This window comes from Martes martes (assembly GCF_963455335.1).
Source record: "Martes martes genome assembly, chromosome: 9".
Lineage (NCBI taxonomy): Eukaryota > Metazoa > Chordata > Mammalia > Carnivora > Mustelidae > Martes > Martes martes.
In genome coordinates this window covers 71,784,740-71,802,094 of record NC_137896.1, presented here as the reverse complement: position 1 = coordinate 71,802,094, position 17,355 = coordinate 71,784,740, and positions in this window count along the sequence as shown.

Genomic DNA, 17,355 nt, shown 5'->3' with positions numbered 1-17,355 from the left:
ACTGTTTTATATCCATAGAATAGAACACTACTCAGAAACTTAAAAGAAACATCTATTTCAACAAACAAGCAAACAAACAAACCCAGAAATAAAGGTATTATGCTAAGTGAAAGAAGCCTAAGACTACATATTATGATCCAATTTAGATAAATCCCTAGAAAAAAGAAATATGACCCAAAGAAATAGGGTACCTATCCATATGAAATTATTCCAAAAAATTTAAGAGGAAAGAATGCTTATAAATTCATTTTATGAAGTTAGCATTACCCTCATACCAAAATCAGACAAAGATACCCTCCATCAAAAAAAAGAAAGTTAAAGGCCAATATCTCTGATTAACATAGATGTGAAAATCCTCAACAAAATATTAGCAAAGTGATTTTAGCAATACATTAATAATACAACATGATCAAGTGGGATTTATTCTAGTGATTCAAGGATAAACATTCACAAAACAATCGCAATATACTATGTTTATGAAACAAAGGATTAAAATAATATGTTCAGGGGTGCCTGGGTGGCTCAGTTGGTTAAGCCTCTGCCTTTGGTTCAGGTCATGATCCCAGGGTCCTGGGATCAAGCCCTGCATCAGGCTTTCTGCTCAGGAGGAAGCCTGCTTCCCCCTCTCCCTCTGCCTGCCTCTCTGTCTACCTGTGATCTCTCTCTCTATCAAATAAATAAATAAAATCTTTTTAAAAAAAGTTCATCTCAATAGATGCATAAAAGGCATTTGACAACATTCAACAATTAGTTGTAACAAAAATTCTTAACAAAGTGGGTACAGAAAGAACATACCTCAACATAATAAAGGCTAACAGCTAACATTCTATTCAAGAGTGAAAAACTCTAAGATTTTTCTCTAAGAAAAGGAAAACGATGCCCACTCTCACCACTTTAATTCAACATAGTTATGAAAACCCTAGCCACAGCAATTAGGGAAGAAAAAAAGAAGTCATCTAAATTGGAAAGAAGTAAAGCTATCACTATTTACAGACAACATGATACTATATATAGGCATACTTTGGATATATTGTGATTCACTTCCTGACCAGTGGAATAAGTTTCACAATAAAGTGATTCAGAAGAATTTTTTCTGGTTTCTCAGTGCATATAAATTCTATGTTTAGGGACACCTTGGTGGCTCAGTCTGTTAAGCGTCTGCCTTTGACTCAGGTCATGATTGTAGGGGCCTGGGATTGGCCTCAAATTGGGCTTCCTGCTCAGCAGGGAGTCTGCTTCTCCCTCTGCTCCTCTCCCTGCTTGTGCTCCCTCTCCCCCTCTCTTTCCCAAATAAATTTTAAAAAATCTTTAAACAATCTTTGTTTATACTATTCAATACCTATTAAGCATGCAATAGCACTATTTCTAAAACACAATGTGCATGCCTTAACTAAAAGATATGTTATACTAAAAATTGCTAACCATTTTCTGAGCTTTCAACAAGTCATATTCCTTTTCCTTGTGGAGGATGTTTTCTTGATGTTGATAGCTCCTGATTGATCAGGATGGTGGTTGCTAAAGGCTGGGGTGGCTGTGGCAATTTCTTAAAATAACACAAGAATAAAGTTTGCAGCATTCATTGACCATCCCTTACACAAATCTCAAGAAAACACCTTTTTTGCCTATCCATAAAAAGAAATTCTTTATCTGCTCAAGTTTGATCATAAGATTGCAACCATTCAGTCCCATCTTCAGGCTCCACTTCTAATTTTAGTTCTCTTGTTATATCTATCACATCTGCAGTTACTTCCTTCACTGAAGTCATGAACCTCTGAAAGTCATTTATGAGGTTAGGAATCAACTTCTTTCAAACTCTTGATAATGTTGATATGATTCTTCTCAGGAATCATATATGCCCTTAATAGCATCTAGAATGATTAATCTTTTCCAGAGGTTTTTCAATTTACATTGCCCAAATCCACCAGAGGAATCACTATGTATGGCACTTACAGCCTTAAGAAATACTTTTTTTTAATACTAAGACTTGAAAGTCAAAAGGACTCCTTGATTCATGGGCTGCGGAATGGATGTTGTGTTAGCAGGCATGCGAACAGTCATTAGTATCACTGTACACCTCTAACAGAGCTCTGAGTTAAACAGAGGCGTTGTCAATGAACAGTAATAGTTTGAAAGGAGCTCTGTTTCTGACCAGTAGCTCAGAAAAGTTTCCACAGGAAGCTTAAAATATTGAGTAAACCATGTTGTAAATATAAGCACTGTCATCCCAGATTTTCTGTTCCATTTATAAAGCACAGGCAGAGTGGATTTAGCATAATTTTTAAGGATTCTAGAATTTTTGGAATGGTAAATTGGCATTGACCTCAACTTGAAGTTATCAGCTACATTAGCCCCTAGCAAGAGAGTCAGCCTGCTCTTGAAGGTTCGAAGCCAGGCATTGACTTGTCTTCCCTAACTACAAATGTGTAAAAATTGCATCTTCCTTCAATAAAAGGCTGTTTAGTCTGCACAGAAGATCTGTTGGTTAGTGTAACCATCTTCATTTATTATCTTAGCTAAGTCCAGATAGTTTGCTGCAGCTTCTGAACCAGGACTTGCTGTTTTACCTTGTACTTTTATATTATAGAGATGGCTTCTTTCCTTAAACCTCAGGGACCAACCTCTGCTAGCTTCATACTTTTAGTCTGAAGCTACCTCACCTCTTTCGAACATCACAGAATTGAAGAGTTTGGGCTTTGCACTGGATTAGGCTTTGTTGAAGGGAATGTTGTGGATGATTTGATCTATCCAGATCACTAAAATTGTTTCCATATCAGCAATAAGGCAGTTTTGCTTTTTTATCATTCTTGTATTCACTCAAGTAGCACTTTTAATATCCTTCAAGAACTTTTCCCTTGCATTCACAACTTGGTTAATTGGTACAAGAGGCCTAGCTTTTGGCCTGTCTCAGCTTTTGACATGTCTTCCTCACTAAGCTTAATCATTTCCAGCTCTTGATTTAAAATTAGAGGTGTATCACTTGAACACTAAGAGGCCAATGTAGGGTTATTAATTGGCCTAATTTCAATGCTCTTGTGTCTTAGGGAATAGGGAGGCCACAGAAAGGGAGAAAGAGATGGGGGAATGGTGGGTTACTTGAGCTGTTAGAACATACACAACTTTATCATTTAAGCACTATTTTATATAGGCATGGTTCGTGGCACCCAAAACAATTACAAAAGTAACATCAAAGATCACTGACCACAGATCACTATAACAAATACAATAATAATGAAAAAATTTGAAATACTGTGAGAATTAACAAAATGTGATAGAGACATAAAGCAAGCAAATACCATTGGAAAAAATGGTGCTGGTAGATTTGTTCAATTCAGGGTTGTCACAAACCTTCAATTTGTGAAAACAGAAAAAAAAAAAAAAAAAAAACCCAGTATCTGCAAAGTACAATGAAGTAGCACAATAAAAGGAGGTATAGCTGTATGAGATCATGTTATCTTCAAACAGAGACAATTTTTACTTCTTCCTTTCAGTTTGGATGCCTTCTATTTCTTTTTCTTACCGTATCATTCTGGCTTGGACTTCCTGTACTATTTTGAATAGCAGTAGTGAGAATGGGCATCCTTGTCTTTTTCTTGATCTTAGTGAAAAAGATTTCAATCTTTCACAATTGTGTATGCTGTTAGTTGACAGTTTATTATATATGGCTTTTACTATGTTGAGCTAAATTCCTTCTACACCCAATTTATTGAGAGTTTTTATCCATAAAACATGTTATATTTTGTCTAATCCTTTTTTTGTGCCTATTGCGATTACAGATGGTTTTTTATCTTTCATTCTATTAATGTGATGTATCACACTTTACTGCTTTGCATATGTTGAACCATCCCTGCACCCCAAGAATAAATCCCACTTGATCATAGAGCATTACCCACCCTGTGTGCTGTTGAATTCTGCTTACCAGTATTTTATTGAGAATGTTTACACCTATGTTCAAGATATATAGAACTGGAATTTTCTTTTCTTATGTAGTTCCCTTATCTGGCTTTGGTGTCAGAGTAATTCTAACATTGTAAAATAAGTTTGAAGTATTTTCTCCTTTTCAATTTTTTGGAAGGGATTGAGGAAAAATTATTATTAGTTCTCTCTCTCTCTCTTTTTTTTTTTTTTTGTATTAACCATGAGTATATGAGTGTTCTGTGCAAGCTATTTTGACATAAGCATTATTTCAGATAATGAATATGATTGCTTTTCTGTAATGCATTAAGAGAAATGTTTAAAGCACATGTAATGAAGATGTTTGGGTTTTTTTAATTGAAATTATTTGACATATAACAATGTGTTATATTAACGCTTTCTTAAATGTTTAATAGAATTTACCAGTGAGGGAAGTCACATGGCCCTGGGTTTTTCTTTTTTGGGAATTTTTTGATTACTGGCTCATCTTTTTACTCATTATTTGTTTCTTCAGATTTTCTATTTGTTCTTGATTTTCTCTTTTTATTCATGATCCCATCTTGGTTGGTTGTATGTTTCTAGCAATTTGTCCATTTCTTGTAGATTATCCAACTTGTTGGCATATAATTATCTATAGAAGTCTCTTATAAGCCTTTGCATTTCTGTGGTATTACTTGTAAATATTTCCTTTCATTTATGATTTTGAGTCTTCTCTCCTTTTTTTAGACTTTTCTAGCTGAAGATTTTTCAATTTTGTTTACCTTTTCAAAAACTAACCCTGGGTGGCTCAGTGGGTTGAGCCTCTGCCTTCGGCTCGGGTCATGATCCCGGGGCCCTGGGATGGAGCCCACGTCGGGCTCTCTGCTCAGCGGGGAGCCTCCTTCCTACCCCCTCCCCCGCCTGCCTCTCTGCCTATTTGTGATCTCTCTATCAAATAAAATCTTAAAAAAAACAAACAAACAAACAAAAAAAAACTAACCCTTAGTTTTGATTTTTCCCTACCGCTTTTCTATTTCATTTATTTATGCTCTAATATTTATTATCCTTCCTTTTGGTCAATTTGGGCTGAACAAACAAAACAATTGTTTGTTCTTTTTTCTAGTTCCTTAAGGTGCAAAGTTTTTATTTGAAATATTTCTTTTTTCATGTAGGTGTTTATCACTATAAACTTCTCTCTTAGAAGGATTTTTCTGCATTCCATATATTTTGGTATGTTGTATGTTGTGTTACCATTTTCATTTTCCTCAAGATATTTTTTAAATTTTCTTTTTGATTTCTTCTTTGATCCATCAATTTTTTTAAAGAGTGTGTTGCCATGTATCTATAAATTTTCTAGTTGTTCTTATGTTACTGACCTCTAGTTGATTGCACTGTGGTTGGAAAAGTTACTTGGTATAATATCAATCTTCTCAAGTTTGTTAACAGTTGTTTTGTGACCTAAGTTGATCTATCCTAAAGAATGTTTCATATGTACTTGAGAAGAATGTGTATTCTGCTGTTGGTGGTTGTTATGTTCTATATATGTGTCTATTTTGTTTGAGATAAATATTCTACCTTTGCTCTCTTTTGGTTACCGTTTACATACAGGATTTTTTCTATCCATTCAATTTTAGTCAATGTCATCCTTAAAGCTAAAGTGAGTCTTTTGTAGGCAGTGTATACTTGAGTTTTGTGTTTTTTTTTTTTTTAAAGATTTTATTTATTTATTTGACAGACAGAGATCACAAGTAGGCAGAGAGGCAGGCAGAGAGAGAGGGAGAAGCAGGCTCCTCGCTGAGCAGAGAGCCCGATGGAGGGCTCGATCCCAGGACCCTGAGATCATGACCTGAGCTGAAGGCAGAGGCTTTAACCCACTGAGCCACCCAGGCACCCCGAGTTTTGTTTTTTTTAAACCCATTTATCTACTCTCTCTATATGTTTTTTTAAGATTTTATTCATTGATTTGACAGACAGAGATCACAAGTAGGCAGCGAGGCAGGCAGAGAGAGAGGGGGAAGCAGGCTCCCTGCTGAGCAGAGCCCAATGCGGGGCTTGATCCCAGGACCTGGGATCATGACCTGAGCCCTGAGCCTAAGGCAGAGGCTTTAACCCACTGAGCCACCCAGGCGCCCCTACTCTATATTTTTTATTAGAAAATTTAATCTATTTATGTTTAAACAATTATTAATAGGGATGGGCTTATTAATTATAGTTTTGTGTCTGTCTTCTAGTTTTTTTGTCCCTTTTGTCCTCTCTTTATTTCTTTGTAAATCATTCAATTTTTCTAGGACATGTTTTGATCTCTTCCCCCTCCCTATTTTTTTGTATCTCCTATAGGTATTTCACTACCATATGACTTATATAAAACTTCTTATAGTTATAATGGTCTACTCTAAACTGATAAACAACTTCAATTGCATGTAAAACTCTAGACTTTTCCTTCTACCTCCACACATTTTAGGTTATTGATGCTACACTTTATGTCTTTTTATATTTTTAATTAGCAATAATCGCACCTCGGATAAACCTCATTGGCTATGATACTGCCACTGCGCAAAGTTATATATTTTTAAAAAATATTTTACTTATTTGTTTGAGAAAGAGTAAGAGAGAACATGGGGGAAGGAGCAGATACCCTGCTGAGCAGGGAAGCATGACAAAGGGCTCTTTTCCTGGACCCTGGGATCATGACCTGAGCTGAAGGCAGAGGCTTAACCACTGAGCAACCCAGATGTCCCTAACATATTTTCTATAATAATAGCTCTTTTAATACTTTTGTATTTTAACTCTTATGCTAGACTTAAAAGTGACTTTTACAATTGCATTACAGCATTACAATATTCTGTATTTGTTTATATATTTACCTTGACTGGTGAATTTTACACTTTCATATGTTTTTGTGTTATTGTACAATGGCTTTTATTTCAACCTAAAGGACTCCTGGTAGCATTATTTGTAAATCAAGTCTAAACGTGATGAATTCCTTCAGCTTTCGTTTGTTTGGAAAGTTTTTTTCTCTTCTTCATTTTTGAAGGAAAGTTTTACCACATATAATATTCTTAGTTGGTTTTTTGTTTGTTTGTTTCTTCAGCACTCTGAGTATGTCATCCATATCCCTTCTGATTTTCAAGGTTTCTACTGAGAAATCTGTTTTTTTATGGGCATGTCCTTGTATATGATAAGTTCTTTCTTGTGGATTTCAGAATTCTCTCTTTGTCTTTGATTATAGTGTGTCTTGGGATAGAATTATCTGGATACATCATATTTGGAATTTTTTGGCTTCATGAATCTGAACGTCCATTTTCCTCCCCAGATTTGGAAATTTTCATCCATAATGTGTTGGATGGCTTTCTGGTGATCTGTAAGTCCCTTAGGCTTTCTTTACTCTTTTCTAATTTTTTTTCTTCTTTTTGTTCCTAGTACTGGATGATTTCAAATACTTGTCTTAGTTTGCTGATTCTTTCCTCTGATAGATAAAGCCAATTGCTATATAATTCTAGCAACATTTTTCAGTTCAATTACTATACTCTTCAGCCTCAAGTTTCTCTTTGGTTCTTTTTTATAATAATATCTCTGTCGATATTCTCATTTTGTTCATTTGAAAATGAACAAAAAATTCATCTATAATTCTTCTATAAATCAGTCTCTTTGATTATTTTAAATTCTTTATCAAATAGTTGGTAGATTTCCATTCTGTAGGTCAGTTACTGGAGATTTATTTGTTCCTTTGATTGGGTCAGGTTTATACGATTCTCTTTGTTCCTTGTAGCTTTGTGTTAATATTTACATATTTGAAGAAACAACTATTCTTTCCACTCTTTATACCAATTGGTTTCAACTGGGAAAGATATTCATGAATCACCTGAGCTAGACATTCTCGGAGCTTCTCAAACCTTTTCTATGGGTGTATCTTCTCTGGACTTTTGTGTGTGAATTCCTAGTTATGGGGATTTAAGAACTTTAACTTTTTTCAGGAGTCCATAATCTCTTGTTCCCTTGGGTGTCTGACTGCTCTACTGCAACCCGGGATGTTGGAGGCATGCTTTACTCTTCCTCCCTTCTTGGAAAGAAACCCCAGGTTCTGCACCTTGTCCCGATCATGCAGAAAAATGCAGGGTATAGCAAGCTTCCTGCCTTTTCCCTTTGTTTTTAACTGTCCCTAGGCACCCAAACCATGCTCATCCCCTCAGCTCTCCATATGCGACAAGACAAAAAACCAGTCCTTTGGAAACATACCTAAAATCCAGGATGCTGGAAGCATGGTCTCCTCTTCTCCCCCAGATTCTCTGCCTCAGATTCTGCACATTCTCCCAATCGTGCACAGCTCTGCCAGCAACAGCAAGCCACTGCAACTTTCCTTGTTCTTAGCTGCCAAAAGTATGCTAGTTCTGCTAGTGCTCCTGTGAGGTAAGACAGAAACTACTTTTTTAGGCAGTGCACTGAAAGTCCAGGGGCATTGGATGCACACTCCAATTTCTCTTTTTCCTTGAGAGAGAAGTCATGGACCAAGTCACTGAGCAATGCTGGTTTGGAGGAGGGGTTGATATGGGTAAAGTGACATTGCTCTTTTTCCCCATTTCAGTGTGGCTTTTTTTGGTTTTGTGCTTGCCTGAAGTACTGTAACTTAACTGGATTCAAAACTTCTCAGAAAAGTATTTTGGTCCATATGTTGTTGTTAAATTAGTGTTTCTGTGGGAGATAAGGGCTGAGACTTCCTATTCTGAGTTCTTAGTGACATTACTCCTGAATAGACATTCTAAATTGATTGAATTACAAGTAAAAGTAAGGTGTCTATTCTAAAAATACTTTGGAAAACCGGAGTATTCTCTCTAATTACTCTAACAAGTTACAATTCGGTACATTTTTTTTTTTTTTTTTTTTAAGATTTATTTATTTATTTATTTGTCAGAGAGAGAGAGAGAGAGAGAGAGAGAGAGAGAGAAGCGAGAGTGAGCACAAGCAGACAGAGTGGCAGGCAGAGGGAGAAGCAGGCTCCCTGCCGAGCAAGGAGCCCGATGTGGGACTCGATCCCAGGACGCTGGGATCATGACCTGAGCCGAAGGCAGCTGCTTAACCAACTGAGCCACCCAGGCGTCCCAATTCGGTACATTTTTATGTGGAATTTTTCTCAGAGGATGTCTTCAGAGTGGTTTATTTAACATGTACTTATAACACCCTTTGTTATTGCACATTTTTCAAAATTAGGAGTGTTGCCTGACTGCTATTTTGTCCAATTAATATTTATAACCTAGGTTGTCCATTTCTTTAAGATCCAGAGCCCAGCATCTGCTTAATGAGATGATTCATGTCTTTGCTCATTTAGCTCTAAAAGGTTTGCTGGGCTATACATGGGAATGGAACAGTGTCATCAGAGTCCTGCAGTTTTAAAAAATGAAAACAAGGTAAATGCAGATAGAAACAGAACAAAGAAGGGGGAAGCCAGGACATTTGCCAGGATGCTATGAATAACTCTTCACATTTAATCCACTATAATTTTAATTCTTGAAGGTAATGCACATCAATTCACTGACTCTAGACAAAGGCATTAGTCAGTGTCAATAAATATTTATTGGGTAGCAATTGTGTACAAAGTGCTGTAGATCATTAGTTTGTAAAATATTTTGTTCCTGCCTGTATTTGGTTCTCCAGAGAACATAAAACAAATATGATATCTATCTATCATTTATTAGAGAGATAGAAATAATATATAAAGGTGAATGGATATTTTTTTATTATATTGAAATTGTTGTGAGGAACTGGTTCACACAATTATGGAGGCCCAAAAGTCTCACAATCTGCCATTTGCAAACTGGAAACCCAGAAAAGCCAGTGGTATAATTCAATCCAAGTACAAAGGTCTGACAACCAGAGAAGACAATGATATAAATTCCCGTGTGAAGCTCAGAGAAAATAAGGTGAGATGCCTCAGCTCAATCAGTGGGGCATGAATAAAGGATGAATTTCTCCTTCCTTCTACCTTTTTTTCTGTTCAGACTCTCAACAGACTGGATAATGCCCACCCACACCGGAGATGGCAATATAGAGTCTACACATTCAAATATCATTCGCATTCAGAAACACACTTACAAACACACCCAGAAATAATGTTTAATCCAGACACCCCTTGACCAATCAATTTGACACATAAAATTCACCATCACACTGTCCTTACAATATTTTCAACTTTAAACAATGCATATGAGTACAATCGCATGTCATTTGGAAAGGAAAGCATTAGGGTACTGCATTTCTAGATGTACAAACAAGCATCTTTCTTTTAAAGTGTATTGTACAACATGAATTCCTTTTAATATGTATTCCTTTTCCATAATTTCAACCATCTATGCTGCTTCATCACTTTTCATTGCATCCAAACTAACTGGGAAATCTTTTTGAGACCTTCTTGCCAAAACAAAGCCAAGGGCCATCACCAACGTACCTCTTTGACAACTAATGCTGATCAATTGAAAATAGAGCTACTAACATTGCATCTAAAGGAAAACACTTTCACCTTATTTTTTTCCTCTTAAATATTACTTGTCAAGATAAATGGCAATATATTTAATGATATATTATAAAGAATAAAAAACATACTTGACCAAGAATAGTCAGTTTCTAATAATGCCAAGTAATCATAAACACAATAATGGAGATTTTCATTTCTATTTTTATCCTTGTGAAAGAGTTGCATTAAAACTACATTTCAAGAAAATGGACTTGTTTCAATTTCCACTCCGAGCAAGAAACTACAATATTAAATTAATTTGAAAAAAAGAACAAAGAGCTTAGTAAAAGAAAAAGTACTAGAAAACAGAGACAAAATACATGGAAGAATTATTACAACCTCCGTAAATATTTCATAATTTAAATGTGGCTCTTTATTGAAGTGTAGATTAAAATATTGTGATACAAAGGAAAACTATGTGGTTTCCAAATCACAATCCTCATAGTTCTAGCAGGGAACCATAGAAAAGGTAACTAACTTCTCTGAGTTCATGTTTTCATCTATGAAGTAGAGATAATACCCACCACAGCAGTTGTGTTGGGGGTCCATCAGTCTAAGTGAAAATACTTATCAGTGTTGAAAATACTTATCAACACTGATAAGTATTGATGTCTAACAGATGTACAAATAGAATAACAGAGTCAGCTGTATGACATAAATTTAATCAATTTTAGTTTCCTTGATTATTTAGAATATGAAGATAAAAAATTTTAAAATATGAAAAACTTAAGACCTCTTTATTTGGCCATTTCTCTATTCCTTATCCTTATACCAACACTGGAAAAGCTGGACTCCTCAACATATGCTATTTTTTTTTTAAAGATTTTATTTATTTTTTTGAGAGAGAGAGAGAGAGAGAGCATGAAAGGAGAGAGGTCAGTAGGAGAAGCAGACTCCCCGCTGAGCAGGGAGTCCAATGCAAGACTCAATCCTGGGACTCCAGGATCATGACCTGAGCCAAAAGCAGTCGCTCAACCAACTGAGCCACCCAGGTGCACCATATGGTTCTATTTAAAAAAAGTGAATTTGTTCATTATTTAGAATTGGGAGATGTTCACTTTGAAAGGAAATTTACTAGGATAAATTTCAATAATTGAAAGAAATAACTACCATAAAATTTGTCTCAAACTTTTGTGTATGATTATCCTCTAATAGAAATTATTTTATCATAATTGGCAGAGTCAATGGTGATCTTGACAATACTATTTCAATTCTATTTCAGTGATACACATATTACTTGAAAACATCTAAATTTATAGATATCTCTACACTATGTTGAATTTATAAGATACTTCAATGGCTTCTTTTGCTAAATATTAAGAGATTTTTTAAAGACTTTAAAAACTTTCTAACTTTTTACTTTGAAATAGTTTCATATTTGTAAGTAAGTCACAAAAATAGTACCAAAGAAATCTTTAAAAAGTAATTAAATAAATAAGCTAGAGGGAAGAAGGAAATAGTCTTCCTTACACTAGAATTCCAATTATAAATGTAGAAATAATGATGGAAATAGAAAAATCACCATTTGGCAAACACCACAGTAATAATTATTGCAACATTAAATTAATAGGCAAATATATGATCAGAAACAGAATATTTGCATAGTCTCAGAATACTTACTAATTACAAAGTGAAAAACAATAACTTTATAGTAGCAAAACCTAGAATCCATCACTTCAATTAAGTGATCAAAGTTAGCATCACCAAAAATGAGACATATGGATATCATGTAATCCTTAATATGATACACCAAGAAGGGTACGACATCATTTTGTGGCATTCTTGCCATGAAGGTATATAAATAGGGCAAAAATATTCTCCCCACACCTGGGGAAGGAAAGCTAGTTTCACAAGAATCTTAAGATTCCTTTATAGCAATCTCTAAATGGATGAGATGGAAGTGTCTGAGATTATATAAAGACAAGATAAATTGGGATCAATTAGAATATATCAGTTGGGGGTACTTGCTTAGCTGGTTGGTTCTGGCTCAGGTCTTTCATGAGGCTGTAGTCGGAGACTTGGCTAGGGAAAGATTCAGACCCAAGCTCTTGGGAGGTTCAGTTCATCACTGTCTATTAGTTGGAGACCTCAGTTCTGTGCTATATGGGCCCCTGCATAGGCTACAGAGTTTCCTCACAATATGAGTGATCCCAGAAAGACAAATCAGAACAAGCTTGACAGAATCTACAGGGGCTTTATGTTACCTACTCTCTGAATTTGCATGCTGTCATTTTCTTCCATAGTCTATTAGAAATGAATAACTTCTAATAAGGCTACACAACACACAAAGGTAAGATAAATGGGTTCTATCTCCTGAATGAAGAGTATCACAGGATTTATGGACAAATGTTAAATCCATAAAAATGGCTTTATGTTAGACAAAGTGTTATGCCTTGTGTGGAAGTTGAGAATCCTTTGGCTGGCATTTTCCTCTAAAGCAGTCATCTTTCCAAGCTGCCCAGAGAGCCTCTAACTCACATGCTTCATTGTTTCTCCTAATGACCAGCACAAGAATCCTTTTCATTCTTAATTTTCCTCCAGAATAAATCCTTGTTACATTTTCTTATTTCTAAATTTTCTAATATTAAAAAACTATCATGTTCACAATAAAATACATACAAATACATATAAAAATACATACAAAATAAAGTAAAATCTATGAGAGGAAATAATAATGATAGAGTAACAATGATAGTAGCTATCCCTTACTGATTACATGACAGAAAATGTGTTAAACATACATAGTTTCACTAAATACCAAAATGGTGCTTATATGAGATGAAATAACTATCATTTACCTTTTAAAATCAAGGAATATGAAGTTTTAAAATGGTAAAAAATGTGCCCAAGCCAGTGGTTAAACAAGTTTTAGACATGAAAATATCTGTTGCCGAAGCTATACTTTTAACCACTAGGCTATATATTAATCTTATAACAGTGTATGGAAAACAAAATGTAATTAAATGATGAATTTTATGATCACCATATCACTAAAACCTAGAAACATAGCTTTCCTTCACACCTCCATAAATACTCAACTCTGATGGAAGGTTAGCTTTCTCATATTATAGTCAAATATGAGATGCAGGTTAAATGTTCTTTAGTATCCCCAGGCCAAGTAATTATGAGTCTCTATCATAGCAGTCTAACTGCCTCTACTGTGATTTCTCCTGTAGACTGTGAGTTTCTTGAAATCTGATTCTCTTTCATCTTTCTACCCACAGTCCATAGCCCATCCCAAAGCACAAAGAAGACAGTCAAGATATATTTGTTTGGGACGCCTGGGTGGCTCAGCTGGTTGGGCGGCTGCCTTCGGCTCAGGTCATGATCCCAGCGTCCTAGGATCGAGTCCCGCATCGGGCTCCTTGCTCAGCGGGGAGCCTGCTTCTCCCTCTGCCTCTGCCTGCCCCTCTGTCTGCCTGTGCTTACTCTCTCTGACAAATAAATAAAATCTTAAAAAAAAAGATATATTTGTTTAATGAATTTATAAATGTATGTCTTACTCAGTTTTATAGTTGCATATATAAGCCAAAACCAAATCTTGATTTTAAAAATGATTGCCATATCCTAGAAAAAATGTATCATAGAAATTCCACTAAACAGGTCAGATAAGATGGTTCAAATCACCTATTTAAACTTTTGTTTGCATATATTGCATGTTTTGAAAGGTTGTTGTTATTCAAAGACAAAATAAATATCAACATGAAGGAAATTCCTTTAAGTTCCAGAATCTGAACTTAATAAGTTTTAAGTCCCCAGAAATGACTATTTTTCAGACAGTAAGAAATAAAATACCCTGACAAAGTGTCACATTGTAAGAGAAATAGATGTAAGAAGATCCTTCCTCTGGGAAATGTTGTGTTCTAGAGTAAATGTTTACTTAGACATTTTACCCTTTACATGATACCTTGTCTGATAAAGACAGCAAATTTTCATAGCTCCAGGACTTAGAAGCATAGATTTTGACAAAATTTAACCATCCAATTTTATTTATTTTTATTTTTTTTTGTAAAAACAATGTTGTAAGAAATGCCTTTTTTTTTTTTTTTTTTTTTTACATATAGCTTACAGAAAACTAAACTTTGGTAACCGCTCCATCTTCTACTTAGAAACTTCTTATATTTTTGTGTGTGTGACACAATATGCTCTGTATTTCAAATAATAAGTGAGAAATTCAGTTGGTTTAAAGAATTCAGAACCAAAAGATGGACAAGAGACCTTGATGAAAGGTTATTCCTTTGTTAGTTGGTTAATACACTTCACAAAATTAGACATTTTTTTTTTTATTCTTGAAAGACAGGCCCATTGAACCAACAACCGTGAACTTTTCACTCACCTTCTGAGCATTGTAACAAAGAGCATGAGCTTTGAATTCAGACATGAGTGGTTTTAAGTCCCTGACTACCTGACTATTAGCTGAGAAAATTTTCACTTAAATCCTCTGACCTTGAGATTCTTTACCTATAAAATGAGGATAACAATATGTATTCATTACTACAAATATATTGTCTATAATACTTAAAACAAAATACTTCACATAGGAATGTGAGATGGTGATGGTAATGATACTGATGATGATCATGATGACATCATGCCAACCCAAAGAACATTACAGAATCATCCACCAAGGATAATACATGAATACCAGGCATGTTATAATGCTTCACATATAATCCACACATGTCATATTTTTTCTACTCTCCCAGAAAACCTATGTAACATGTATTATTATTCCCTATTTTACAGTTGAGGAAACGAAGGTTCAATTAACTTGCTATCATCAATTTCAAGCACTTACTGGTTCCAAGAAATTATATCACACATTTTATCTATGTTGCCTAATGAGAGTCTTAGAACAACCCTATGTACTAGACATTAATATTCCTGTTTATAGCTGAGCAAATATGTAAAGAGAGATAAAGTAAATTTCACTCAACTACTAGTAAATGAAAGACTAAGATATGAACCTAGGAGGTTATCTGCTTCTAAAGCTTATCTTCTTAACCACTCTAATGATTAAGGATTTTTAGTTATAAGAAAAAAAATTAGGTGGGCAGTGGCTAATGAGAGCTATCATAATCAATAGAAAGAACAGCGGGATTTTCTTGGCAATGGCAAGAACCCAGGAAACCCCAACTAACTAGAATAAAAAAATTATTAAGGATGGACTAATAGCAGACACAGACTAGTCAGGGTGGCTTTGCTGAAATAGATTATAGCCATTTCTTCCATTTTTGATCAGTCACTCAAAATTTAATCTCAGAAGAGTCTGATTAGTACAACAAACACCATGTGCCCACGGTAGGTAGTGAGAAAAGGAATCTGGCAGAGAAAGCCTGCAGGGATGACTTGGGCTTTTGCAGTGTAATGTGGGGACATAAATATACCATTTGAACAAGAATAGGGGAGAGATAATCTACCTTCAAATAGGAGGGAAATCAGTAAGCTTTCAGGATACGAAATTAATATACAAAATTTGTTGCACTTCTATACACTAATAATGAATTATTAGAAAGAGAATAAAGAAAACACTTTATTTGATCCACTTACAATTGGATCAAAAAGAATAAAACACCTAGGAATAAATTTAACTTGTGAAAGACCCATACACTATTAAAATATAAGACATTGATGAAAGGAATTGAAGAAGACACAAATAAATGGAAAGATACAGCATGTTCATGAATTGGAAAAATTAATACTCTTAAAGTGTCCTTACTATCTGAAGGAATCTATAGATTCAGTGTAATGCCTACCAAAATGTCAATGATGTTTTTCACAGAAATAGAACAAATAATTCTAAAATTTTTATGGAATCATGGAAGATCTCAAGTAGCCAAAGAACAAAGAAAGAAAGAACACAGTCAGAGGTATGGGAAGCCTTGATTTCAAACTACACTACAAAGCGGTAGTAATCAACACAATGTGGTACTGGCATAAAAACAGACACAATGATAAATGGAACAGAAAAAAGAGCCCAAAAACAAACCCATGCATATATGGTCAATTAATTTATGACAAGGGAGGCAAGAATTTATGATGGAGAAAAGACAGTCTCTGAAGTAAATGATTTTGGAAAAATTGGATAGTTATATTCAAAAGAATAAAATTGGGCCACTATCTTACACCATATACAAAAGTGAATTCAAGATGGATTAAAGACTTGAATTTAATACCTGAAGTGATAAATTTCTAGAAGAAAAAATAGGCAGTAAGCTCCTTGACATCAGTCTTAGCAATGTTTTTTGGATCTGACTCCAAAGGCAAGGGCAACAGAAGCAAAAATAAACATATGGGACTACATTAAACTAAAAACCTTCTGCACAGCAAAGGAAACAATCAACAAAATGAAAAGGTGTCCTACTGAATGAAAATATATTTGTAAATAATATATTTGATATTTGATGAGGCAATATCCAATATATATAAAAAACTCACAGAACTTAATAACAAAAAAACTCTCAGTTTTATTTAAAAAGGGGCTAGGATCTGAATACACATTTTCCAAAGAAGACATACAGATGGCCAATAGAAACATGAAAAGATGCTTGACATCACTCATCATCAGGGAAATGGAAATCGAAACCACAATGAGATACTACCTTACATGAGTGAGATGACTAGCAAAAAAAAGGCAAGAAGTAACAAGCATTGGCAAGCATGTGGAGAAAATGGAACCTTACTGCACTGTTGGTGGGAATGTAAACTGGTGCAACCACTGTGGAAAACAGTATGGAGATTGCTCAAAAAATTAAAAAAAATACCATATAATTCAGCAATTTGTCTTTTGGGTATCTATCCCAGGGAAATGAAAATACTAATTTGAAAAGACATATGCATCCCCATGTTTGTTGCAGCATTATTTATAACAGCCAAAATATGGAAACAATCTAATTGTCCACTGAGAGTTGAATGGATAAAGATGTGGTATATATACAATGAAATAATACACTGCTATA